This window comes from Rhinoderma darwinii, unplaced genomic scaffold (assembly GCF_050947455.1).
Source record: "Rhinoderma darwinii isolate aRhiDar2 unplaced genomic scaffold, aRhiDar2.hap1 Scaffold_198, whole genome shotgun sequence".
NCBI lineage: Eukaryota > Metazoa > Chordata > Amphibia > Anura > Rhinodermatidae > Rhinoderma > Rhinoderma darwinii.
Genome location: NW_027462341.1, coordinates 1 through 25,796, shown reverse-complemented (window position 1 = coordinate 25,796; position 25,796 = coordinate 1). Strand labels below are relative to the sequence as shown.

Here is a 25,796-nt window from a genome sequence, read left to right as displayed (position 1 = left end):
GTTGCAACTGCAATTCTTACTTCTTCTTGAAATGTAGGGACGACAGTACATTCCATCACATCCACCTAGTGTACACAGGTAGGTCCATTGTGGCGGGTAGGCGGCTGGCTGCTTTAATGGCTGTTTGCTGTTCCCCTACTCCACTCCACTCCACTATTTGACTGTGGTGCTGCATCAATCAGTGGCTGGCTCAGGTGCAGCTCTTTAACTTACCTAGGAGGGAGGGAGGGAGGGAGGGCGGAGAGAAGACAAGGAAGGTGAATGAGCTGTTCCAATGTGAAATGCCGGAAACACAGAAACACAGAAGACACACACACACACACACACAACAAGAGGTGGCAATGTATTCATTAATTGCATTTAATAAATGAGCTCATTATCACACATGACTGTACAAATGCATTGTCCAACAGGTGTTGAAATAATGGGATTAAAAGGGGAGATCCCTTCAGAAAGACAGAAACAATGGCAAAGAGAAAAAACACTTTTGGAATCTGATTTTAGTCAACACATAAGGGAAGGGTGCACCGGTCCTGGAAATACTGCAATACCAGGTCAATGCGTGGAGTGGACAGAGCAAGCTCTATTTCCATCTCCCTGTTCTAAAAATCCATTTAATATATGGTCCCCAGATAGGGGACGTATCAGATATTAAACTGATAAGAACAGATTTTTTTTTTTTTTTTTTTTTTTTTTTTTTTTTTTATTAAACCATTCAGGTTTTTTTGAATAAAACCGAGAACTGTAGTTGTTCAAACCACCTCTCTATTTTTCAAAAAATCTCATCACTCTGGTTCATTATTTTATTTTTCCATCAAATACAAGATAAGTCAAACAAAATTCCTCAAACTAAATACCTCCATTTTAACATTCGCCATATCCCTTCCGCATCCATACCTTTTTCTAGATCCCATTTATAATAAAAATACAATTTAGCCAATACCATACTAACCACATCCTCCATCTCAAATACTTCTCTTTTATACACATTCAAATTCCTCGTATTCCACAATACCTCTTTCACACAAGTCAAAAAAATCCACAACACTCTATCCTTTTCACTACCCAAACTACACAAACCAAACAAGACAATTTCATACGTCAAACTCTTCAAACCAGTCAATTCTTCGCACAACCCACTCAACTTTTTCCAAACATCCTTTGCATGCTTACACGACCAAAACACATGACTCACATCCTCATCATCCCCACAACCTTCTCTCGGACACCTTTCAGATGCAACCAAACCTCTTCTTTTCTGCACACTCCTTACAGGCAACACTCCATGTACCGACATCCATAACAAATCTTTCTGCTTATTTGACACATCATACGTAACAATCTTCTTCCACACAGACTTAGACTCCATCGAATTCAAACCATTTACAGAACACATCACATTATTCATACACATACTTCTCACAACATTCTTTTCGCTCAAAAATCTCTCCATTCTTACATCCTCTAGCTGGAACTTTTTAATAAATTTTTCAACATACAAATACCACCCTGTGCACTGAAAAGCAATTGGTTTACATAAATTACGTTTTTCCCACCTTAGACGCTGGATCACCGTTCCAGCTAGATACTTCGACATTCTGGAAGCCTTGGATTCTTTAAATAAAAGCTCTACAAAAAACCGTACACAATTAATTCCAATGAAGATCTCCAAATTTGGGAAATCAAGGCCTCCATTTCGTCTGCTTTTCATTAGAATTTCTCTCTTTGCCTTCTCAATCCCGCTCCCCCATAAAAAAAGGAACAAAACTCTATTCACTTTTTTTAACATATCAACAGCAGGAGGAAAAACCAGAGCAACATATAAAATCATAGGTAGAATAATACTTTTGACAATTAAAACCTTCCCCGAAAAAGAAAGATCCCTCATTCTCCACATTTCCAACTTTCTCACAATCCTACCACCTAACTCATCCCAACTTTCTCTCCCTTTCAACTCATCATCAAACACAATACCCAAAATTTTCACACCATCCACCTGTTCCATATCAGAATCACTCACTCGCTCATTACTGAAAAAAAATTTAAATTTGCTCTTACCCCAATTTATTTTAAAAGCAGACGCAATACAAAACATGTTTACAATCAACTTCACTCTGGACATATCATACACAGAATCACACAATACACAAATATCATCCATATATCCCAAAGCTTTCACACGTTTTCCATCACACCCGGGCACCACCAAACCTTTCACAACCTTATCATTTCTAATCATTTGCAACAATGGTTCAATCGCACAAATAAATAGGATGGGAGACAACGGACAACCCTGTCGCACACCAGACATAATACTAAATGATTCGGAAAAAAACCCATTCACCTGCACACAACTCTTTGCATTCGCGTATAAATTCTTCAACAAACTCACAAACTGAACCGGAAAACCCATTCTCTCTAACACTTTAAACAAAAACACATGCGCCACACGATCAAACGCTTTCTCAAAATCTAACGCACACACAATCACCTTCTTATTCCGACCCTTACAATCCTCAAGCATATCCCGCACCAACGCCATATTCTCATGCAATTTCCTTTTTGGTACCGCACATACCTGATCCTCATCAATCACACACCCAATCACATTTCTCATACGATTCGCAATCAGCTTGGCAAAAATTTTATAATCCGTATTCAGCAAAGTAATTGGTCGCCAGTTTTCTAAACGCCTCTTATCTCCTTTTTTATGCAACAGAACTACCATACCCTTCTTCATCACATCACACATATTCGTCCCAGAAAACAACACTCTCATAACATCTATAACATCCTTCCCAATTATGTCCCAATATTTCCCATAGAACTCAGCTGGTATTCCATCGATCCCTGGAGACTTATTTTTAGCCATACTTCCCACCACATCCTTTATTTCACCATCCATAATCTCACCAAGCAAAGACTCACATTCACTTTCAGGAACAAAATTACACACAATATCCAGAAACTCCTCATCATCACCCAAATCACACTTCTTCACATCATACAGTTGTTTATAAAAATCAGACACCACATCAATCACATCCTTACCAAACACCTCTTTATCATCCTTATCCAGTAACACATTCATTCCACTTTTTCCACCACACATTTTTTTAAAGAAAAATCTAGTACATTTCTCGTGATTATCTCTAACCTCCACCTTAGACCTAAATATTATTTCTTTCCCTTTTTCTCGGAACCACTCCTTAATATCTTTTTTTGTTTTTTCCAAATCGTGTCTTACATCCATACCCAAATTTTTACATTGTTGAAGGAACGTCATCCGCATGTTAAAGCGTAAATATTGCAATCTTTTCCTTCTCGCTCTTCTATATCCTATCTGTCTAAAAAACCCACCAATCTTTTTTTTCACCCATACCCACCATTCACACACATTAGAGAAAGAACTTTTCTTTCTAGCCCAAAAACCATATTTTTTCCCAAACCTAGTTTTTACCCTTTCATCACACAGAAAACTGACATTCATCTTCCATACCCCTCTACCATAAAAGAAATTATTTATAACAAAAACCCCCAACAAACACTCGTGATCTGAAAACCACACTCTCTCCTGCGCATAATCTACACATTTCATTGCAGAGGTAGAAAAAAAGAAAAAATCCAGACGAGAATCCGTTCTTCCGTCATCGGCATGATAGGTAAATGGACCTGGTTTCCTGGTGACAGCGTCCTGCAAAGCAAAGTCCTGCAAAATTTTATTCCACAAAACTCCAGTGACATCCACATTAGACTCTGTGGACCCAGCTCGGGCCTGCTTCTCCAGGATACAGTTAATGTCACCAACAATAATGACAGGAACTTTACCGTGTAGAAAAAATTTTAAACTATCAAAAAGTGCCAACCTATCAGTTTTCACAGCATGGCCATAGATATTGATTAGCCTAAACTGCCACCCCTTATAGGCTAGTAACACGCAGACACATCTTCCTTCCTGTATAATTTGAGTCTGTTTGATGACAAACTCATTATTTTTGAAGAGGATACCAATTCCATCATTCCTATTTGTGGAAGAAAAAGACCAAATTGCTTCCCCAAACTTCCATTCTTCTTTCCTAGGCATTTTTGATAAACCACATTCTTGTACGCAAACAATGTCACTGCCCTTAGAGGCCAAAAAGTCCAGGACTGCAGCACGCTTGTGAGCAGAGGAGAACACCCGTACATTTTGTGAGACAATTTTTAATCTCAAAGACATGCGGGCATAGTATGGTTAGTGCAATGGAAAGCCATGAAGAACCAGAACATATCACGTCCCAGGGAAATACATCGCTCTTTCCAGATTCGCCACATTGACTTCACTGAGGAAACCTTCCCCAGGAGAGCTGGGTACTTCTGAGGCCACCTCAGATGACTTAGGGCTAGAACTAGAGTCACTGTCCAACAATGAGAAAGGATTTGCATGAGCCGAATCTTCCAACAAGCCTATCTTCAGTCTCTTCACCGCTTTTCCAGACTTCCCCCTTTTTGAGACAACTTTATGGAAGATTTCCGCACTAGTGGCACTAGGCATCCTGGCCTCCTTCTCGTCCTCCTCCGATATTGACCACTCCACTTTAGCTGAGTCTTCCATTTTTGACTCTGGGCTAGAAAAAGACAAAATTTGCATACTTGCACCATCATCAGGGGAAGCACACCCAATAGGTGGCGCTGTGTCTTCACCTTCCATAGGTATAACCCCAGGTGCTTCATCAACACTTTGCTCTGCAGGAGGGACCACACCCAACTCCATGCTGTTAGTATGTGAGGTTAGAACCTCTCCTAATACAGCTTTCCCTGGGTCCTGACAAGCAGACACAGAAACACTGCCAGCAGGCTCTGAAATTTCCTCAGAAGAGGCAGCAAGGGAACTTGTTGTTCTCACCTGTCTGCCCCATGTTCTTCTCTCTTGTCCTAAGAAAGGAAACACCTTTGGACATTTCCTACAGGTATGGCCAGGCAAACCACAAATATCACACCTGGATGGGGAAATACATGCACTAGCCTCATGTCCGGTTTCCTTGCAATTTCTGCAAACCTTGCCTTTACATGCATCTTTGGTATGCCCGTAGGAAAAACATGATCTGCAAAAGCATGGCATATCTTGGTAATACAGATACCCCTTATTACCACCAATTGAAAAATTAGCAGGAGGATTCATCACTCCTCCAATACAGCTGGAGTCAGGTTTCAGCCTGACCCAGTACTTGATATCACCATTGAAAACTCCCCATAGATTCTTCTGCTCCACACCACCTCTAACATGGGTACAGTAGTGAGCTAAAAAGGCCCTGACCAGCCTTCTATCCAGAAATGGGTTATACATGTGGATGGTAATACATTTCTCCACTGCTGAAAAAAGAGGTTGCACTTCAATAGATGTTAAAGCCTCATGCATGTGTTTCTCCTTGAGCAACTGAAAAACATTTAGACAGTAGGCGGCCTCAAAAAAGGATACATCATACGTAGCAATATTGCTGAAAGCTTGGATACAGAATACCTCTACCAACTTAACTCCAGCCAGGTCCAGAAGGATGTTCTCAATGATGTGCCCAGTATCCACTTCGTCTCTCCTCTGCTCATTTACCACAAAACGAATAGTATTCCGCACTGCTGCCATCTTGATATGGAATGCCCAACGGCACGGTGATCGCTCCCAAAAACGTCGGAGAGGACTCCACGAAAGACCGAACCCCCGGCCCAGACCAGGCAATAAACCTGATCTGAGCCAAAAGGCCGAGAAGCGATAACCCGAGCGGCCCTTGCCTTGCCCGAGCCTGTCCCATACTGCTGTTCACCCCTTGCAGCGATTCAGCCTACTCCTAGGCAATTCCATGGGGCCCTGCAGGCTCACACACATTTACAGCTACTAAGCGGGAGGTGAATAAAGGCCGGAGAGGAAGCCAGACAGGATTTGCTTCTTTTGCTTGCACCACAATGCAGTGCTGAAAGAGGAGGAATCTACATAAAAACGCCTTCCTGGCAACGCCCAAATGCCCTCCTGCCATGCAGATAAACACTGGCAGCGGCAGCAAGTGCATGCCCACAGCCACCCCTTGTTCCTTCACACCTTGTATCAGCTTTAATCCAGTCCTGTGCTGCCTGCTGAGCAGCACTGAACAACACTGCCTGGGCCCAGGCTTTTATCTCTGAGGCAGGCCCCATTATGATGTCAGAAAGCTGGCTCTGGAATCCTGAGGGCTCCACTATGACACGTGCAAAGTTCCGTCTGAACTTTATATAAGACTGTGAGGCTCAGTCAGTCACTCAGTGTTGCCTGAGAGGGCAACACTGCAACAGCCGGCCGCCAGGCTGTCTTTTTTTTGCACATTTATTTGCCTCCAGGAGGCCACAAGAGGGAGACAAGGGACTGCAAAATGGAAAATAGGCATCCACCAACTTTACAGACAACTTCTCTTTGCTCCTACAACCTCCATCCTTGCACAGTTTGTTATTCTTCCAGGTAACATAGTAACAAATCCAAATTGCTGCTCTCTTTGTAGGCAAGCAAGGGTTTGTTGCAACTGCAATTCTTACTTCTTCTTGAAATGTAGGGACGACAGTACATTCCATCACATCCACCTAGTGTACACAGGTAGGTCCATTGTGGCGGGTAGGCGGCTGGCTGCTTTAATGGCTGTTTGCTGTTCCCCTACTCCACTCCACTCCACTATTTGACTGTGGTGCTGCATCAATCAGTGGCTGGCTCAGGTGCAGCTCTTTAACTTACCTAGGAGGGAGGGAGGGAGGGAGGGCGGAGAGAAGACAAGGAAGGTGAATGAGCTGTTCCAATGTGAAATGCCGGAAACACAGAAACACAGAAGACACACACACACACACACACAACAAGAGGTGGCAATGTATTCATTAATTGCATTTAATAAATGAGCTCATTATCACACATGACTGTACAAATGCATTGTCCAACAGGTGTTGAAATAATGGGATTAAAAGGGGAGATCCCTTCAGAAAGACAGAAACAATGGCAAAGAGAAAAAACACTTTTGGAATCTGATTTTAGTCAACACATAAGGGAAGGGTGCACCGGTCCTGGAAATACTGCAATACCAGGTCAATGCGTGGAGTGGACAGAGCAAGCTCTATTTCCATCTCCCTGTTCTAAAAATCCATTTAATATATGGTCCCCAGATAGGGGACGTATCAGATATTAAACTGATAAGAACAGATACTACACTTGATCTTAGCCAAAAGGCCGAGAAGCGATAACCCGAGCGGCCCTTGCCTTGCCCGAGCCTGTCCCATACTGCTGTTCACCCCTTGCAGCGATTCAGCCTACTCCTAGGCAATTCCATGGGGCCCTGCAGGCTCACACACATTTACAGCTACTAAGCGGGAGGTGAATAAAGGCCGGAGAGGAAGCCAGACAGGATTTGCTTCTTTTGCTTGCACCACAATGCAGTGCTGAAAGAGGAGGAATCTACATAAAAACGCCTTCCTGGCAACGCCCAAATGCCCTCCTGCCATGCAGATAAACACTGGCAGCGGCAGCAAGTGCATGCCCACAGCCACCCCTTGTTCCTTCACACCTTGTATCAGCTTTAATCCAGTCCTGTGCTGCCTGCTGAGCAGCACTGAACAACACTGCCTGGGCCCAGGCTTTTATCTCTGAGGCAGGCCCCATTATGATGTCAGAAAGCTGGCTCTGGAATCCTGAGGGCTCCACTATGACACGTGCAAAGTTCCGTCTGAACTTTATATAAGACTGTGAGGCTCAGTCAGTCACTCAGTGTTGCCTGAGAGGGCAACACTGCAACAGCCGGCCGCCAGGCTGTCTTTTTTTTGCACATTTATTTGCCTCCAGGAGGCCACAAGAGGGAGACAAGGGACTGCAAAATGGAAAATAGGCATCCACCAACTTTACAGACAACTTCTCTTTGCTCCTACAACCTCCATCCTTGCACAGTTTGTTATTCTTCCAGGTAACATAGTAACAAATCCAAATTGCTGCTCTCTTTGTAGGCAAGCAAGGGTTTGTTGCAACTGCAATTCTTACTTCTTCTTGAAATGTAGGGACGACAGTACATTCCATCACATCCACCTAGTGTACACAGGTAGGTCCATTGTGGCGGGTAGGCGGCTGGCTGCTTTAATGGCTGTTTGCTGTTCCCCTACTCCACTCCACTCCACTATTTGACTGTGGTGCTGCATCAATCAGTGGCTGGCTCAGGTGCAGCTCTTTAACTTACCTAGGAGGGAGGGAGGGAGGGAGGGCGGAGAGAAGACAAGGAAGGTGAATGAGCTGTTCCAATGTGAAATGCCGGAAACACAGAAACACAGAAGACACACACACACACACACACAACAAGAGGTGGCAATGTATTCATTAATTGCATTTAATAAATGAGCTCATTATCACACATGACTGTACAAATGCATTGTCCAACAGGTGTTGAAATAATGGGATTAAAAGGGGAGATCCCTTCAGAAAGACAGAAACAATGGCAAAGAGAAAAAACACTTTTGGAATCTGATTTTAGTCAACACATAAGGGAAGGGTGCACCGGTCCTGGAAATACTGCAATACCAGGTCAATGCGTGGAGTGGACAGAGCAAGCTCTATTTCCATCTCCCTGTTCTAAAAATCCATTTAATATATGGTCCCCAGATAGGGGACGTATCAGATATTAAACTGATAAGAACAGATTTTTTGATTGAAAAATGCTTTATTGACAATCAATCGTCATCATACAAACATTACTGCGACGCAGCGCGAGCCATGAAGCAGCAAATAATAAATAATAACAGTCGTCAAACATAACATGACAGTATAATACACAGTACAGGCTAGCCTATGCTATACATTACACCACATGCTACACTAACATTCTTGCATTCACTAAAGCCAAACAACAAAGCATTACAGACAAGTGATGGGATAGGGGAGTGGGTAGGGGGGGATAGGGAAGCGGGAAATCACAGGCCCGAAGCTTTATTGAAAGACAACACACAAGAAGGGAGAGTGGGGGGAAGGGGAGTATCAGTCCTCTTCCTCATCGACGTCCGGGCTGTCCCAGGTGGAATAGTCTCTGAGCAGGCTGTGGATCAGCCTGCGGCAGTCCTGGACGGACACACTCTCTCTCCGCAAAATCAGACGATTCCTGGCGAACCATATAGCGTCCTTAAAACAGTTCATAAGGCGCCAGGCTTCCTGGATTGCTCCATCCGTGGTATTCCCAGGAAATAGTCCATAAAGTACCGAGCGGTACGACAGTCTGTTCCTGGGAACTGAGTCCTTGAGTTCGTGTTCCAAGGCTTTCAACAGACCCTGTGCAAAGGGGCACTGCCAGAAAATGTGCAAAGATGTTTCCTCCGTGAAGGGGCACCTGGGGCAGTACCGGGTCTTGCACAGGTTGCGGGCATGCATGAATGACCTAAGAGGCAGTCCTCCCTGGATGGCCATCCATGAAATGTCCTTGTGCCCGTTGGTCAACCTGCCAGATGACACGTTAGTCCAAACAGTCTCCAACGTGTCGGCATGAAGCCCTGGAACAAACTCCAGTGAGTCCTTTGCTCTGATGTGCTTGTGGATCGTCTTAGGTTTCCACAAGTCGGGCTTAAGACCCTCCAGTTGATGCTCCCTCACAAACCGGACGACATCTCCGTAGAACCAGGGAGCGTGCCAGTTGTAAGGGAAGGAGCTGTCCCACTTATCCCAGCCAAAACCTCGCCAGAGGGGAAGGAGGAAGTAGCGGGACATGGCCTTGCCCGCAGAGCCGTTTGCTGTCCTCAGAGTCCTACGAACACAGTCACATACAAAAGCGATCCGCAGCAGAGTGGGAATGTCGGGTATACCCTTCCCACCTTTGCGGGGCTCCTTGTACATAACAGTCCGCTTTACTCTGTCCATTTTCGAGCCCCAGATGAAGCGAAACACAGTCCTGGTAATGGCCCTCGAGACCGTTGCAAGAGGGGGCCATGCCTGTGCAGTGTATTGTAGCACAGGCAAGACTTCGTTACGCAGGACCATTGCTTTGCCCTCAATAGTGAGTTGTCTGAGGCTCCACAGTCCGATCCTTTGGTTGACTTTGGCCAAGCGTTCTTCCCACGACTTTAGGGCTGCACCTTCCTTACCGAACCAGACTCCCAGAATTTTGATGAAGTCCGGCTTGATAGTAAACGGGAAGGAGGCAGGAGAAGGCAGGTACCACTTTCCGAAGAGCATGGCTTCCGACTTCCCGCAGTTGACTTTTGCCCCTGAAGCGCGTCCGAACTCCTCACAGGTCTGGACGAGTGCAGTCACCGAACTCTGGTCAGCGCAGAAGACGGTCACGTCGTCCATGTACAGCGAGCATTTGACCTCGAAGTGTCCTGGACCTGGTGCGGTGATCCCTCTGATCTCTCCATTCTGCCGGATAGCCTCTGCGAAGAGCTCTATAACACAAACAAAAAGGAGAGGTGAAAGAGGACAGCCTTGTCTAACCCCCGACGATACAGGAAAGGGGTCAGTCTTCCAGCCGTTCACCAGCACCGAGCTGTAAATGTCGCAATACATCAGGTTAACATACAAACAGAACAACCTGCCAAGCCGCAGCCTACGCAGAGCCTTACCCATGAATTCGTGAGAGACCCGGTCAAAAGCCTTCTCCTGATCCAGACTGACCAGGGCCGCGTGTGTACGGCGGCTTTGCATGTAATGCACCGTGTCCCTCACCAGGGCAAGACTGTCGGCCACCCTACGGCCAGGAATGCCGCAGGTTTGGTCCGATCCGATGATCTGTCCGATGACAACCTTCAGTCTGTTGGTCAATACTTTGGCGAGGATCTTGTAGTCCACGTTCAGGAGAGAGATGGGACGCCAGTTTTTCAGGTCACATCTCTCCCCCTTCCGCTTATACAAGATCGTGATCATGCCTTCTCTCAAGGACGGTGGCATTCTACCCTCCACCACCATCTCCTCATAGAGCTCCAGCAGGTCCGGACAGATCAAGTCCCCCAGCGCTACATAGAGCTCTGCTGGGAGACCATCACTGCCCGGGGTCCTGCCGGGTCTGAAGGATTTAGCGGCAGAGAGCAGTTCCTCCACCGTCAGGGGTACGTCCATAGCCTCCGTACCTGCAGGATCAAGATGATTAGTGATACCTGACAGGAATTTATCGGCGGCTTCGGGGTCAGTGGTTTTCCGGGAGTAGAGGCTTCGGTAGTAGTCTGTGACGACTCCCATCACCTCCTTCTTCCCAGAATGCATGTTTCCGGTCTCATCTCGGAGTTCCTTCAGGGGCGTGTGGCCGGCATGGAGTTTCCTGAAAAAGAACGAGTTACATTTCTCACCCTTCTCCAGGTTCTCCACCTTGGAACGAAAGACAATTCGCTTGGATTCCTCCTCAAAGTGCCTTTTCAGGCCCTTTTTGGCTTCCTCCAGCTCCTTCCTGACGTCCCAGCCGCATTGAAGGAGGTCTTGCAGGGATCGCAGCTGACGCTGCATCTCTCTGAAGTCTCTCTTCCTCTCACACGCCTGTTGACGACTTTTTGCCTGAAAGAAACAACGAAATTCAACTTTAACATATTCCCACCAGTCACAGGTTTTGTCAAAGAAAACTTTATCATTCCTCCAAACAATATAGGCGTCTCTAAGTTCCGCCAGTACCTCTTCTCTTTCCAGCAGGGCACAATTCAGCTTCCAGGAGCCAGGGCCGGGAGGAAAACCGTGGCCGATGGCACCCTGGAAGAGAATGGCCCTGTGGTCAGAGAAGAAGCAGGGGACCATGGAGTGCCCATGCTGCTTGACTGCCCGGGAGGTGAACACAAAGTCAATCCGAGAACGAAGTGAGCCATCGGGTCGGCTCCATGAATAGTTCACAGAGCCGATCCCCATGGAGCCCACAACGTCCTGCAAGGATGCTTCGGTTACCATCTCGATAAGCAGTTTGGAACTGACATCCAGCTTGATTGAAGTGCCGGAACTTCGTCCATCCTCTTCGATGGGGCAGTTGAAGTCCCCGGCCATCACCACTGCCCTAGTGGTGGCGAGCTGGGTCCGCAGGGTCTGGAATAGTTCCAGGCGCTCAGCCTTCATAGGGGGAGCGTACACGTTGATGAGCCTAATCGGCTCTCCCGCCCAGGAACCGTCTACGACCAACAAGCGGCCGCAGACGAGCTCCTGGACAGAGTCAACAGTAAATACGCTTCCCCTAATCAGGATGGCAACCCCTGCAGACTTACAGTCGCCCCCACCAGACCAGTAGGACGGGCCATGGGTCCACTGCCTGGCCAGATGATGGTATGACCTGGAAGAGGGGAGAGTACATTCCTGCAGCATAAATACATCACTCGACTGCTTGGAAAGAAAAGTTAGCACCATCTGACATCTAGTCCTATCTCTAACACTCCTCACATTGAGGCTAAAGATGTTAAGTTTAGCAGCCATGGGGGAGAATAAAGAAGGTTAGTGCAAACGATACACCTTAGTTACCAGTCCGGTCGGGCGGATCCTCCTCTCTGGAGCCTGGCGGGTCCGGAAGATCCAGCAGGCCCTCTGACAAAAATTGTTCCAGGATTGTAGCCACCTGGATGTCTGTTGTGAAGTCGATGACCTCAGGTTCAGACACGAGTTCCTCCACCATCTGCTCCATTTCCTCCTGCTGCGCAAGGGAATCTTCGCAGATTTCCACGACTTGTCTCTTTGAGGACTCAGCAGCTGGGCTGTCCCTCACCTTTCTCTTCCTCTGGATGGCACCTGAGGAGACAAGAGGGGGAAAATCCTCCAGGGAGAGGACTCCAGCAGCTGGAGGGGAAGATGTTAGTGCTGCTGGAGCTGGGGAGAAGGGAGGCTGGGTTGGGAGAGGTGCAGGTGACAGGACCACTGAGATGGGTGGGTAGGAGAAGGTGAGAGCCTCAGTGGGGGTGACAGGGGTTGGGGACGGGGGGGTGGGGAGGGCCGGGCGAGGGAGGGTGGGAAGGGTAGGGCGAGGGAGGGCCGGGAGAGGGGGGGGAGGGACTGTCGTCTTCTTACCATCCTTCTTTTTCCCGGTCTTCTGTGCCGCTGGAGCTCTGGCTGGGGCGGGGTTCCCTCTGGCTGGAGCTTTCGCTGCTACAGTTGCCCAGGATCGATCCCTCTTCGGGCAGTCCTTGTAAGAGTGGGCTGCTTGTCCGCAGAGGTTGCACATTGTCCGTTTCGGGCAGTCTTTGGTCTCGTGTCCTGTTACCCGGCAGTTCTTGCAGGCGTCCTCCTTGCAGTCCTTCACCGAATGACCCTTCTTGCTGCATCTCCTGCAGATCTGCGGCATGTCCGGGTAGTAGATGAGGCCGTAGGAGTTGCCCAGCGAGAATGACTGGGGCAGGTGCTGGAGGCCGTCTTCCGCGCTCGAATCCTTGTTCAGTCGGACGATTACCGACCACTTGCCAGTCCAGAAGCCGAGTCCGTTCAGGATGTGGGTGGGTTCCCTCACCACTGTGCAGAACCGCTTCAGGAGCGTGGTGATGTCTTTGCCGGGGGTGTGTGGGTTCCGCATTGAGACCGTCACCCGCCTTTCCTCTCTTTGGACAGGGCAGTTGCCCACAAAGCGAGAGAAAGGGGATTCAGGCCTCGCCGCTTTCACCATCTCCCAGTACCTTCTGCAGATGTTGATCGAAGCGAAGGTCACGAAGAACATCCCGGTCATGAAGGCCTGGATACTGATGGTCTCCGGCTTAGCGAAGCCCTGATCCAGGAGCATCTTCTGGCAGAACACTTCTTCCGTCATGTCCGGCACTCTCCCGTCCACCTCCTTGAGCTTCAGGGCCACCGTCTGCTTCATCCAGGGCTCCAGGGTTGGAGCAGCCTGGTTCGGCTTCCTGGTGGCCTGTTGGCTTGAGGAGGCTTCAGGAGGAGATGTCCTGGCCTGGGCCGGCTCACCTGGTCCATCAGCCTTCTCCTTCTGGGTGGCAGGGTTGCTGGTTGAGGCCATGGCTTCTTCCAGCTGTTCCTGTCGCTTGGGGAGGATCTTCGATAGCTCTTTCCCGAAGGGGGCGGAGCTATGCAAATCTTCTCCTTGCTGGCCGAGGTTCTTCCACGAAATTTCTTCCGCAGCGGTTCCTCGTCGAGCTTCTTCTTCTGCGGCCGAGCTTCTTCGAAGATCCCCTTCAGCAGCGGCTCTTCTCCGAAGTTCTCCTTCTTCTTCCCGGCAGCGATCTCCCGGAGCTTCTTCCTCGATGGCGGCTTCTCCCTTCTGGATCGTCGTCTTCGCTGGTTCTTCTCCGCAGTTCGTCGCCGGCTTCGTCTGGAACGCTCTTGGATCGCTAAGCTAGTGTTTATAGCCCCCAGTGGTTCTCCGAGCTATCTATCCTTACAAGGACTGATAAGAACAGATACTACACTTGATCTTAGCCAAAAGGCCGAGAAGCGATAACCCGAGCGGCCCTTGCCTTGCCCGAGCCTGTCCCATACTGCTGTTCACCCCTTGCAGCGATTCAGCCTACTCCTAGGCAATTCCATGGGGCCCTGCAGGCTCACACACATTTACAGCTACTAAGCGGGAGGTGAATAAAGGCCGGAGAGGAAGCCAGACAGGATTTGCTTCTTTTGCTTGCACCACAATGCAGTGCTGAAAGAGGAGGAATCTACATAAAAACGCCTTCCTGGCAACGCCCAAATGCCCTCCTGCCATGCAGATAAACACTGGCAGCGGCAGCAAGTGCATGCCCACAGCCACCCCTTGTTCCTTCACACCTTGTATCAGCTTTAATCCAGTCCTGTGCTGCCTGCTGAGCAGCACTGAACAACACTGCCTGGGCCCAGGCTTTTATCTCTGAGGCAGGCCCCATTATGATGTCAGAAAGCTGGCTCTGGAATCCTGAGGGCTCCACTATGACACGTGCAAAGTTCCGTCTGAACTTTATATAAGACTGTGAGGCTCAGTCAGTCACTCAGTGTTGCCTGAGAGGGCAACACTGCAACAGCCGGCCGCCAGGCTGTCTTTTTTTTGCACATTTATTTGCCTCCAGGAGGCCACAAGAGGGAGACAAGGGACTGCAAAATGGAAAATAGGCATCCACCAACTTTACAGACAACTTCTCTTTGCTCCTACAACCTCCATCCTTGCACAGTTTGTTATTCTTCCAGGTAACATAGTAACAAATCCAAATTGCTGCTCTCTTTGTAGGCAAGCAAGGGTTTGTTGCAACTGCAATTCTTACTTCTTCTTGAAATGTAGGGACGACAGTACATTCCATCACATCCACCTAGTGTACACAGGTAGGTCCATTGTGGCGGGTAGGCGGCTGGCTGCTTTAATGGCTGTTTGCTGTTCCCCTACTCCACTCCACTCCACTATTTGACTGTGGTGCTGCATCAATCAGTGGCTGGCTCAGGTGCAGCTCTTTAACTTACCTAGGAGGGAGGGAGGGAGGGAGGGCGGAGAGAAGACAAGGAAGGTGAATGAGCTGTTCCAATGTGAAATGCCGGAAACACAGAAACACAGAAGACACACACACACACACACACACACACACAACAAGAGGTGGCAATGTATTCATTAATTGCATTTAATAAATGAGCTCATTATCACACATGACTGTACAAATGCATTGTCCAACAGGTGTTGAAATAATGGGATTAAAAGGGGAGATCCCTTCAGAAAGACAGAAACAATGGCAAAGAGAAAAAACACTTTTGGAATCTGATTTTAGTCAACACATAAGGGAAGGGTGCACCGGTCCTGGAAATACTGCAATACCAGGTCAATGCGTGGAGTGGACAGAGCAAGCTCTATTTCCATCTCCCTGTTCTAAAAATCCATTTAATATATGGTCCCCAGATAGGGGACGTATCAGATATTAAACTGATAAGAACAGATACTACACTTGATCTTAGCCAAAAGGCCGAGAAGCGATAACCCGAGCGGCCCTTGCCTTGCCCGAGCCTGTCCCATACTGCTGTTCACCCCTTGCAGCGATTCAGCCTACTCCTAGGCAATTCCATGGGGCCCTGCAGGCTCACACACATTTACAGCTACTAAGCGGGAGGTGAATAAAGGCCGGAGAGGAAGCCAGACAGGATTTGCTTCTTTTGCTTGCACCACAATGCAGTGCTGAAAGAGGAGGAATCTACATAAAAACGCCTTCCTGGCAACGCCCAAATGCCCTCCTGCCATGCAGATAAACACTGGCAGCGGCAGCAAGTGCATGCCCACAGCCACCCCTTGTTCCTTCACACCTTGTATCAGCTTTAATCCAGTCCTGTGCTGCCTGCTGAGCAGCACTGAACAACACTGCCTGGGCCCAGGCTTTTATCTCTGAGGCAGGCCCCATTATGATGTCAGAAAGCTGGCTCTGGAATCCTGAGGGCTCCACTATGACACGTGCAAAGTTCCGTCTGAACTTTATATAAGACTGTGAGGCTCAGTCAGTCACTCAGTGTTGCCTGAGAGGGCAACACTGCAACAGCCGGCCGCCAGGCTGTCTTTTTTTTGCACATTTATTTGCCTCCAGGAGGCCACAAGAGGGAGACAAGGGACTGCAAAATGGAAAATAGGCATCCACCAACTTTACAGACAACTTCTCTTTGCTCCTACAACCTCCATCCTTGCACAGTTTGTTATTCTTCCAGGTAACATAGTAACAAATCCAAATTGCTGCTCTCTTTGTAGGCAAGCAAGGGTTTGTTGCAACTGCAATTCTTACTTCTTCTTGAAATGTAGGGACGACAGTACATTCCATCACATCCACCTAGTGTACACAGGTAGGTCCATTGTGGCGGGTAGGCGGCTGGCTGCTTTAATGGCTGTTTGCTGTTCCCCTACTCCACTCCACTCCACTATTTGACTGTGGTGCTGCATCAATCAGTGGCTGGCTCAGGTGCAGCTCTTTAACTTACCTAGGAGGGAGGGAGGGAGGGAGGGCGGAGAGAAGACAAGGAAGGTGAATGAGCTGTTCCAATGTGAAATGCCGGAAACACAGAAACACAGAAGACACACACACACACACACACACACACACAACAAGAGGTGGCAATGTATTCATTAATTGCATTTAATAAATGAGCTCATTATCACACATGACTGTACAAATGCATTGTCCAACAGGTGTTGAAATAATGGGATTAAAAGGGGAGATCCCTTCAGAAAGACAGAAACAATGGCAAAGAGAAAAAACACTTTTGGAATCTGATTTTAGTCAACACATAAGGGAAGGGTGCACCGGTCCTGGAAATACTGCAATACCAGGTCAATGCGTGGAGTGGACAGAGCAAGCTCTATTTCCATCTCCCTGTTCTAAAAATCCATTTAATATATGGTCCCCAGATAGGGGACGTATCAGATATTAAACTGATAAGAACAGATAGATCATCACAATGAAAACTGAAAACGTATAATTAACTTTTGTTTTCCTCTTTCCTTTTTTCCTTTTAAGAAATCAAAAAAACATTCCTTTTTTAACAGCAATAGTTCCTAACATATCCACTAAATGTTCCTGCAAATCATTACCATCCCATTCACAGTTTACAATGCACGCTAACCACGTTGGCACACCATACCGTTCAAGAAACCCTGGTAAATTTTCTCTTACACAGAGCCGCACCCTTCTCCGCATTTTTTCAAAATTAATTTTACTACGTAACTGCTCTACTTCTTCCAGTAACCTGTCTCTTTCTGCTCTTTCCTCTTCTGAAATGACACTTTTTTTCTTTCTCTCTGCTTTTTTCCTTTTTTTCTCATCACTTTGCCCACTTCCTTCCAATTTCTGAAGCTTTCCTTCTTCCAAACTAACTTCCGCTTCCTTTCTTTTGACTATCTTCTTATTTTCCTCTTGTACCTCACGTTTGCTTTTCTTTGGGCATGATTTGAATATGTGCCCCTCCTCTCCACACATATTACATACTTTCCCTTTCTGACATTCATTATACTTATGCCCCTCTTGCAGACATTTTGTACACATTACTTTCTCACACGTTTCTCTCTCATGACCATAATCTTTACAATTCAAACAAAACATATCCATTCCCAAAAAAAATAAATTTCCACATGCACTTCCAATCTTAAACCGCGCTGGAGGAAACAATAGGTTTCTAGATTCACCAATTCTCACAAATTTACAAAGAAATTTCCATTTCCCAGTCCAAAATCCAAAGGGGTTAAACACTTTCCCCTTTCCCACCACCTCCTCACAAAACTTAGTGAGAAATGACTTAATGTCCTCTTCCTCCACGTAAGGCGAAAACATCTTTACGACCACCAACTTCTTGTTTGGCACAAAATGTGGTGTTACCTTCACACCCACAAGTCTTGGGTCCCTTTTACCTTCCTTCAAGCGTTCCAAAAAATCTGAATAAATTTCTTCTGTAGCGAAGGTAACGTCAAAGCACCCTCTCCTCGGATAGTCCATCACCGCCAAAATGCACGATCTCTCCAGCTGAAAGAAATCCAACAAAAGGACCTTCGTGATGTACTCCAAATCCTTCCTTTGCCTCTCAGATTCCTCCACGAAAAACCGGACCGCATTCCTGGTTCGCATATGTTCGGGAATTTCCTCCATCCTGCTCCAAAAGAATTCCAGCAATCTCCAAAGAAATACCTTCAGTACCGGAGTACCAGGCAGGTGATCGCTCCCCGTTGCCCTGGACTAATCCTCCTCCCCAATAGCAGCAGAGGGGTGAAGTCTCTCCTAAGAGAAACGATCCCCCCAGGCCAAGGAAAAGGGTACCAGGGCACCTCCTGACCAAGAAACAAGGCAATACCCTAAAGTACTACACTTGATCTTAGCCAAAAGGCCGAGAAGCGATAACCCGAGCGGCCCTTGCCTTGCCCGAGCCTGTCCCATACTGCTGTTCACCCCTTGCAGCGATTCAGCCTACTCCTAGGCAATTCCATGGGGCCCTGCAGGCTCACACACATTTACAGCTACTAAGCGGGAGGTGAATAAAGGCCGGAGAGGAAGCCAGACAGGATTTGCTTCTTTTGCTTGCACCACAATGCAGTGCTGAAAGAGGAGGAATCTACATAAAAACGCCTTCCTGGCAACGCCCAAATGCCCTCCTGCCATGCAGATAAACACTGGCAGCGGCAGCAAGTGCATGCCCACAGCCACCCCTTGTTCCTTCACACCTTGTATCAGCTTTAATCCAGTCCTGTGCTGCCTGCTGAGCAGCACTGAACAACACTGCCTGGGCCCAGGCTTTTATCTCTGAGGCAGGCCCCATTATGATGTCAGAAAGCTGGCTCTGGAATCCTGAGGGCTCCACTATGACACGTGCAAAGTTCCGTCTGAACTTTATATAAGACTGTGAGGCTCAGTCAGTCACTCAGTGTTGCCTGAGAGGGCAACACTGCAACAGCCGGCCGCCAGGCTGTCTTTTTTTTGCACATTTATTTGCCTCCAGGAGGCCACAAGAGGGAGACAAGGGACTGCAAAATGGAAAATAGGCATCCACCAACTTTACAGACAACTTCTCTTTGCTCCTACAACCTCCATCCTTGCACAGTTTGTTATTCTTCCAGGTAACATAGTAACAAATCCAAATTGCTGCTCTCTTTGTAGGCAAGCAAGGGTTTGTTGCAACTGCAATTCTTACTTCTTCTTGAAATGTAGGGACGACAGTACATTCCATCACATCCACCTAGTGTACACAGGTAGGTCCATTGTGGCGGGTAGGCGGCTGGCTGCTTTAATGGCTGTTTGCTGTTCCCCTACTCCACTCCACTCCACTATTTGACTGTGGTGCTGCATCAATCAGTGGCTGGCTCAGGTGCAGCTCTTTAACTTACCTAGGAGGGAGGGAGGGAGGGAGGGCGGAGAGAAGACAAGGAAGGTGAATGAGCTGTTCCAATGTGAAATGCCGGAAACACAGAAACACAGAAGACACACACACACACACACACAACAAGAGGTGGCAATGTATTCATTAATTGCATTTAATAAATGAGCTCATTATCACACATGACTGTACAAATGCATTGTCCAACAGGTGTTGAAATAATGGGATTAAAAGGGGAGATCCCTTCAGAAAGACAGAAACAATGGCAAAGAGAAAAAACACTTTTGGAATCTGATTTTAGTCAACACATAAGGGAAGGGTGCACCGGTCCTGGAAATACTGCAATACCAGGTCAATGCGTGGAGTGGACAGAGCAAGCTCTATTTCCATCTCCCTGTTCTAAAAATCCATTTAATATATGGTCCCCAGATAGGGGACGTATCAGATATTAAACTGATAAGAACAGATACTACACTTGATCTTAGCCAAAAGGCCGAGAAGCGATAACCCGAGCGGCCCTTGCCTTGCCCGAGCCTGTCCCATACTGCTGTTCACCCCTTGCAGCGATTCAGCCTACTCCTAGGCAATTCCATGGGGCCCTGCAGGCTCACACACATTTACAGCTACTAAGCGGGAGGTGAATAAAGGCCGGAGAGGAAGCCAGACAGGATTTGCTTCTTTTGCTTGCACCACAATGCAGTGCTGAAAGAGGAGGAATCTACATAAAAACGCCTTCCTGGCAACGCCCAAATGCCCTCCTGCCATGCAGATAAACACTGGCAGCGGCAGCAAGTGCATGCCCACAGCCACCCCTTGTTCCTTCACACCTTGTATCAGCTTTAATCCAGTCCTGTGCTGCCTGCTGAGCAGCACTGAACAACACTGCCTGGGCCCAGGCTTTTATCTCTGAGGCAGGCCCCATTATGATGTCAGAAAGCTGGCTCTGGAATCCTGAGGGCTCCACTATGACACGTGCAAAGTTCCGTCTGAACTTTATATAAGACTGTGAGGCTCAGTCAGTCACTCAGTGTTGCCTGAGAGGGCAACACTGCAACAGCCGGCCGCCAGGCTGTCTTTTTTTTGCACATTTATTTGCCTCCAGGAGGCCACAAGAGGGAGACAAGGGACTGCAAAATGGAAAATAGGCATCCACCAACTTTACAGACAACTTCTCTTTGCTCCTACAACCTCCATCCTTGCACAGTTTGTTATTCTTCCAGGTAACATAGTAACAAATCCAAATTGCTGCTCTCTTTGTAGGCAAGCAAGGGTTTGTTGCAACTGCAATTCTTACTTCTTCTTGAAATGTAGGGACGACAGTACATTCCATCACATCCACCTAGTGTACACAGGTAGGTCCATTGTGGCGGGTAGGCGGCTGGCTGCTTTAATGGCTGTTTGCTGTTCCCCTACTCCACTCCACTCCACTATTTGACTGTGGTGCTGCATCAATCAGTGGCTGGCTCAGGTGCAGCTCTTTAACTTACCTAGGAGGGAGGGAGGGAGGGAGGGCGGAGAGAAGACAAGGAAGGTGAATGAGCTGTTCCAATGTGAAATGCCGGAAACACAGAAACACAGAAGACACACACACACACACACACACACACACAACAAGAGGTGGCAATGTATTCATTAATTGCATTTAATAAATGAGCTCATTATCACACATGACTGTACAAATGCATTGTCCAACAGGTGTTGAAATAATGGGATTAAAAGGGGAGATCCCTTCAGAAAGACAGAAACAATGGCAAAGAGAAAAAACACTTTTGGAATCTGATTTTAGTCAACACATAAGGGAAGGGTGCACCGGTCCTGGAAATACTGCAATACCAGGTCAATGCGTGGAGTGGACAGAGCAAGCTCTATTTCCATCTCCCTGTTCTAAAAATCCATTTAATATATGGTCCCCAGATAGGGGACGTATCAGATATTAAACTGATAAGAACAGATTTTTTTTTTTTTTTTTTTTTTTTTTGAAACCACAAGATAAAATCAACAGCATAATACATGAATATTCATACATTTAAATGAATACAAAAGTAATAATAATAAGACCATTAATACAGATGTTATAATAAAAGTACAGAACCATAGCAGGATAAAATTTATACAGGGCATAAAAGACATAAAAGAATAAAACCATTTTTATTTACAATGTTATGGTATTCCACATTTGCAAACACCACATGGATGTTGCTTCTTTTACCCCTAGCTGCTTTTTGTCCCTAAGATAATAAATATACATTTCACTTAGGGCATATTTCACACAATTTTTAACGTCAATAAAATCATGTTTAAAAAGCAGAATGTTCCTAACCTTCCAAATGGCATTCTTAAAACAGTTTAAAATGATCCAACAGACCATTTGCTGTTTAAAACTTGGGCAGTTAAAAAGACCATAAAACACGTATTCAAATTTAAGATCTTTAAGACCGCAGGCCCATTTCAGCAATGGGCCTACCTTCCTCCAAACCTCCTGTGCATATGGGCAGTTCCAAAACAGGTGCATTATCGTCTCGTCGTCACCACACCTGTCTCTCGGGCACTTGGCTCTCGCCACCAGTCCTCGCCTATGCTGGAATTCACGAGTAGGGAGGCACTGGTGAACGATTGCCCAGGCAAGGTCCTTGTGCACATTTGCCATAAATTTCCCGAAAACGTTCCGCCACACCACCTTGGACCTTGCCTGTGAGAAATTTGAAACTGCCAGTGTATCCTCCTGCCGCCTACAGGAGAGTGACACTTTTTTCTGGTCCCCCAATATGTCAGGCTCCAATTCTTGGAGACCTAGGAGCCTGACAGTTTTTTCGAGCACCGCATATTGTTTTGGGGGACACAGAAGCACAGGAGAATTCAAAGGGACACGAAACCATCGTTTAAAAATCATGCCCGTAGCGTACTTTAAAAAGTAGCTAAAAATACCATCAGAATTATACATTTTAAAACAGAAGCAAAAGTATTTAATGTAAAAGAAGTTAAAAAGGTTAGGAACATCTCTCCCGCCATTGTCCTTACATCTGTACATAAAATCACGTTTTAGTTTTTCCATTTTGGAACCCCATAAAAACATAAAACAGATCCTGGTCACTTTTTTAATATATAAAATTGTTGGAGGGAAAACCATAGCTACATAAAGCATTATGGGTAATAAAACAGATTTAATTATTAAAACTTTTCCCTCCATGGTGAGATTTCTCAAATTCCACATTAAAACCTTTTTTTCCATTTTGGCAATTACTGAATCCCAATTGGGTCTCCCATCGTTTTCTTGATTAAAAACAATTCCTAAAATTTTTATCTGATCCTGCTGCATGTTAACTCCTGGTGTCACAGAGGAATCCCATACACCAGTATAAAAACAGTCACACTTATCAACGTTTAATTTAAAACCAGAGGCTTCACAAAAAAAGCCGGTGTTCCTCAATGCCCGTCTCATAGAAGCGGCGTCTGGGCATAGGACGGTGGCGTCATCCATATAGCCTAGGATTTTTACCTGGTTCCCCCTTCCTCCAGGTATGGGCACGCCTCTGATGACTTTATCATCTCTTATTAGGGTGAACAGAGGTTCTATGGCACAAATAAAAAGGAGCGGAGACAACGGGCACCCCTGTTTCACCCCTGATAAAAGAGGAACACCTTTAGTTAAAAATCCGTTGATAGAAATTTGGCTAAAACAGGATCGATATAAAAGCTTAATACGTGTTAAAATAATTTCAGGAACAGCCATCTTTTTAAGAACCATAAAAAGATATTCATGGGAGACCCGGTCAAAAGCCTTCTCGAAATCTAAGGATAAAATAGCAAGGCTTTGACCCCTTTCTTTAAAATACCAAATGATGTCACGTAAAATATTCAGGGACTCAGTAATTGACCTCCCAGGTACCCCACATACCTGGTTTGGATGGATTAATTTATGAATAAAAGGTTTAAAACGGATTGTTATTAGTTTAGCTAAAATTTTACAATCAACGTTTAAAAGAGTAATAGGGCGCCAGTTTTTTAACTGGTCCCTCTCACCTTTTTTAAAAATTAAGGACACAATCCCCCTCCTCCAGGAAGGGGGCAGCTCTTCAGTAATAAAAACTTCCTTATACAATAAAAACATGTCATTCTTTAAAATTTCCCAAAAAGCATGATAAAATTCGATGGGCAGACCATCTTCCCCAGGAGCTTTCCCATTAGAAAAACTTTTAAAAGCAAATAAAAGTTCCTCCAAGGTAATATTACGGGATAAAACTTCCTGGTCTAAAATATCTAGCTTGGCATCAAGGGAATTAAGAACATGTTCTAAAAAGGAAGGATCAATATTTTTCTTGTTAAAAAGAGATTGGTAGAAATTAAAAGCAGAATTTAAAATGCCGACCATAGTGGTTTCTCCTTCAAGGTTTAAAATGACATCTCGTTTATCCATTACCTTTTTGAAGAAGAACCGGGAACACTTCTCGCCATCCTCGAGGTGCTTTACATGTGAATTAAAAATTATTTGTTTCCCTTTCTCTTCTATGGCATATTTTATTTCAGCTTTAAGATTTAAGATATCATCATCAACATCCATACCAATCTCCTTCAATTTAAAAAGTACATGTAAACGTTTATTAAGAACATAAAACCATTGTTTTTTCTCTTTTGCTTTCTTCTTACCTGCTCGAATAAAAAAAGCTCTAATTTTGGGTTTAATGCCCTCCCACCAGTGTAGCATAGGCTGACTGGGCGCTCTATGGGACTGCCAACACTGGTAGGTCCGCACAAACTCCTCTTTAATGATGGGGTCCTCCAGGAGTGTGGTGTTTAGTCTCCAGGGACCCCTACAAGCTTTTTGCTCTCCCTCTAGCTCCAGGTGCACTGAAAGGAGCTTGTGATCAGATAAAATATTTGTTAAAAGCAAACATTTTTTGGGAATAAAACTATTAGAAGTGAAAATAAAATCAATTCTGGAGCTCACTCTTCCATTGGACCAGGTGGGGCCTGGGTCCGCAGGCAAGAGTTCCCTCCAGCAATCTTTCAATTTAAAATCACCAATAAAATTCTTGAGCAGGTAAGAAGTACGGTCAATTTTTCGATTAAAATCCCCACCCTGCCGGTGTTCTCCATCTCGCACACAGTTAAAATCACCACCCACCAGCAGGGGGGTAGACCCAACACAAAACAATGGTAAAATCTCTAATAGTTCTGCCCTCTCCTGTTTGGTAGGAGGGGCATAAACGTTTAAAACACGAATTAAAATTCCATTAAAAAGCAAATGTATTAAAATAGCTCTGCCGGGCATGATTTCAGTCACTGTTTGGATGGAGATAAAACGACCTCGGCAGAGCAATCCAACCCCCGCAGAGCGACAGTCATTTCCACCAGACCAGACTGAGGGGCCTAGTTTCCAGTCCATCTTTAAATCTTGATATTCCAAGTCATTAGGGATTCCACATTCTTGAAGCAGGCAAAGGTCAAAGTCCACAGTCTCTAAAAATGAAAATAAAGCAGTCCTGCGGACAGGGCTCTTTAGGGACCTCACATTTAGTGAGGCGACTTTGATAGGAACCAACATAGTCTTAGTTGAGGTCAGGGTCCGAACCAGAAGAGTCGTACTCGGAGATCAGCTGCGAGTCTGGACCCCCTTTTTGAGGGGTCAATAAATCTTGGATATTGGTAGGGTCAGAGCCAGATACGTGGGCGGCTCCAACCCCCACACTGCTCTCATCCGAACTCCGATAGGCAGCTTTCCTCCGAACTCCGGACTCCTCTTCCTCTCGCTGTCTCTTTGCAGAATGGCTCCTATCCATCTCCTCGAAGTCGCTCTCACCCATCTCTGGCCCCTGGCTGAAGATATCGCTGATGTCCTTCCTGGGCAGCTGCACAGGGGCCTGTGAGGTCCCATCACTCTTGGCAACCTTTGCCTGCTTACGGGGAGCCTTCATCGCAAGCCCCTCCACAACCGCAGTGGAGGAACTTTGCTCCGACCCCCCCGTTGACCGGAAATGGTCAAAACGAGGCTCCAATCCAGCATATTTTAGGGTTTTCTTAATGGAGCCCTCGTCTGACACAGAGTGTCTCCGCTCCATGCCCACACTCTTGGGACAGGCGTCAGGTCCTACTGCAGAACCTACGGAGCCAC

At 46.4% G+C, this 25,796-nt stretch overlaps 6 non-coding genes and 3 pseudogenes across 6 annotated transcripts; all 9 read right to left on the bottom strand.

Annotated features, from left to right (window-relative positions):
* Nucleotides 1-517: 517 nt before the first annotated feature.
* LOC142700881 (U2 spliceosomal RNA) lies at nucleotides 518-715 on the bottom strand. The gene has a single exon (XR_012866753.1). It is a non-coding gene; the product is annotated as a U2 spliceosomal RNA (small nuclear RNA).
* Nucleotides 716-7,034: 6,319 nt separating this feature from the next.
* Nucleotides 7,035-7,225, bottom strand: LOC142700885 (U2 spliceosomal RNA). The gene has a single exon (XR_012866755.1). It is a non-coding gene; the product is annotated as a U2 spliceosomal RNA (small nuclear RNA).
* Nucleotides 7,226-8,511: 1,286 nt separating this feature from the next.
* On the bottom strand, nucleotides 8,512-8,686 carry LOC142700877 (U2 spliceosomal RNA; annotated as a pseudogene).
* Nucleotides 8,687-14,241: 5,555 nt separating this feature from the next.
* On the bottom strand, nucleotides 14,242-14,343 carry LOC142700882 (U2 spliceosomal RNA; annotated as a pseudogene).
* A 1,294-nt stretch (nucleotides 14,344-15,637) lies between these two features.
* On the bottom strand, nucleotides 15,638-15,828 carry LOC142700884 (U2 spliceosomal RNA). The gene has a single exon (XR_012866754.1). It is a non-coding gene; the product is annotated as a U2 spliceosomal RNA (small nuclear RNA).
* A 1,294-nt stretch (nucleotides 15,829-17,122) lies between these two features.
* On the bottom strand, nucleotides 17,123-17,304 carry LOC142700876 (U2 spliceosomal RNA). Its single transcript, XR_012866750.1, has one exon. It is a non-coding gene; the product is annotated as a U2 spliceosomal RNA (small nuclear RNA).
* A 1,300-nt stretch (nucleotides 17,305-18,604) lies between these two features.
* On the bottom strand, nucleotides 18,605-18,715 carry LOC142700883 (U2 spliceosomal RNA; annotated as a pseudogene).
* A 1,286-nt stretch (nucleotides 18,716-20,001) lies between these two features.
* On the bottom strand, nucleotides 20,002-20,192 carry LOC142700873 (U2 spliceosomal RNA). The gene has a single exon (XR_012866747.1). It is a non-coding gene; the product is annotated as a U2 spliceosomal RNA (small nuclear RNA).
* A 1,294-nt stretch (nucleotides 20,193-21,486) lies between these two features.
* LOC142700880 (U2 spliceosomal RNA) lies at nucleotides 21,487-21,680 on the bottom strand. The gene has a single exon (XR_012866752.1). It is a non-coding gene; the product is annotated as a U2 spliceosomal RNA (small nuclear RNA).
* Between the last annotated feature and the right edge of the window lie 4,116 nt (nucleotides 21,681-25,796).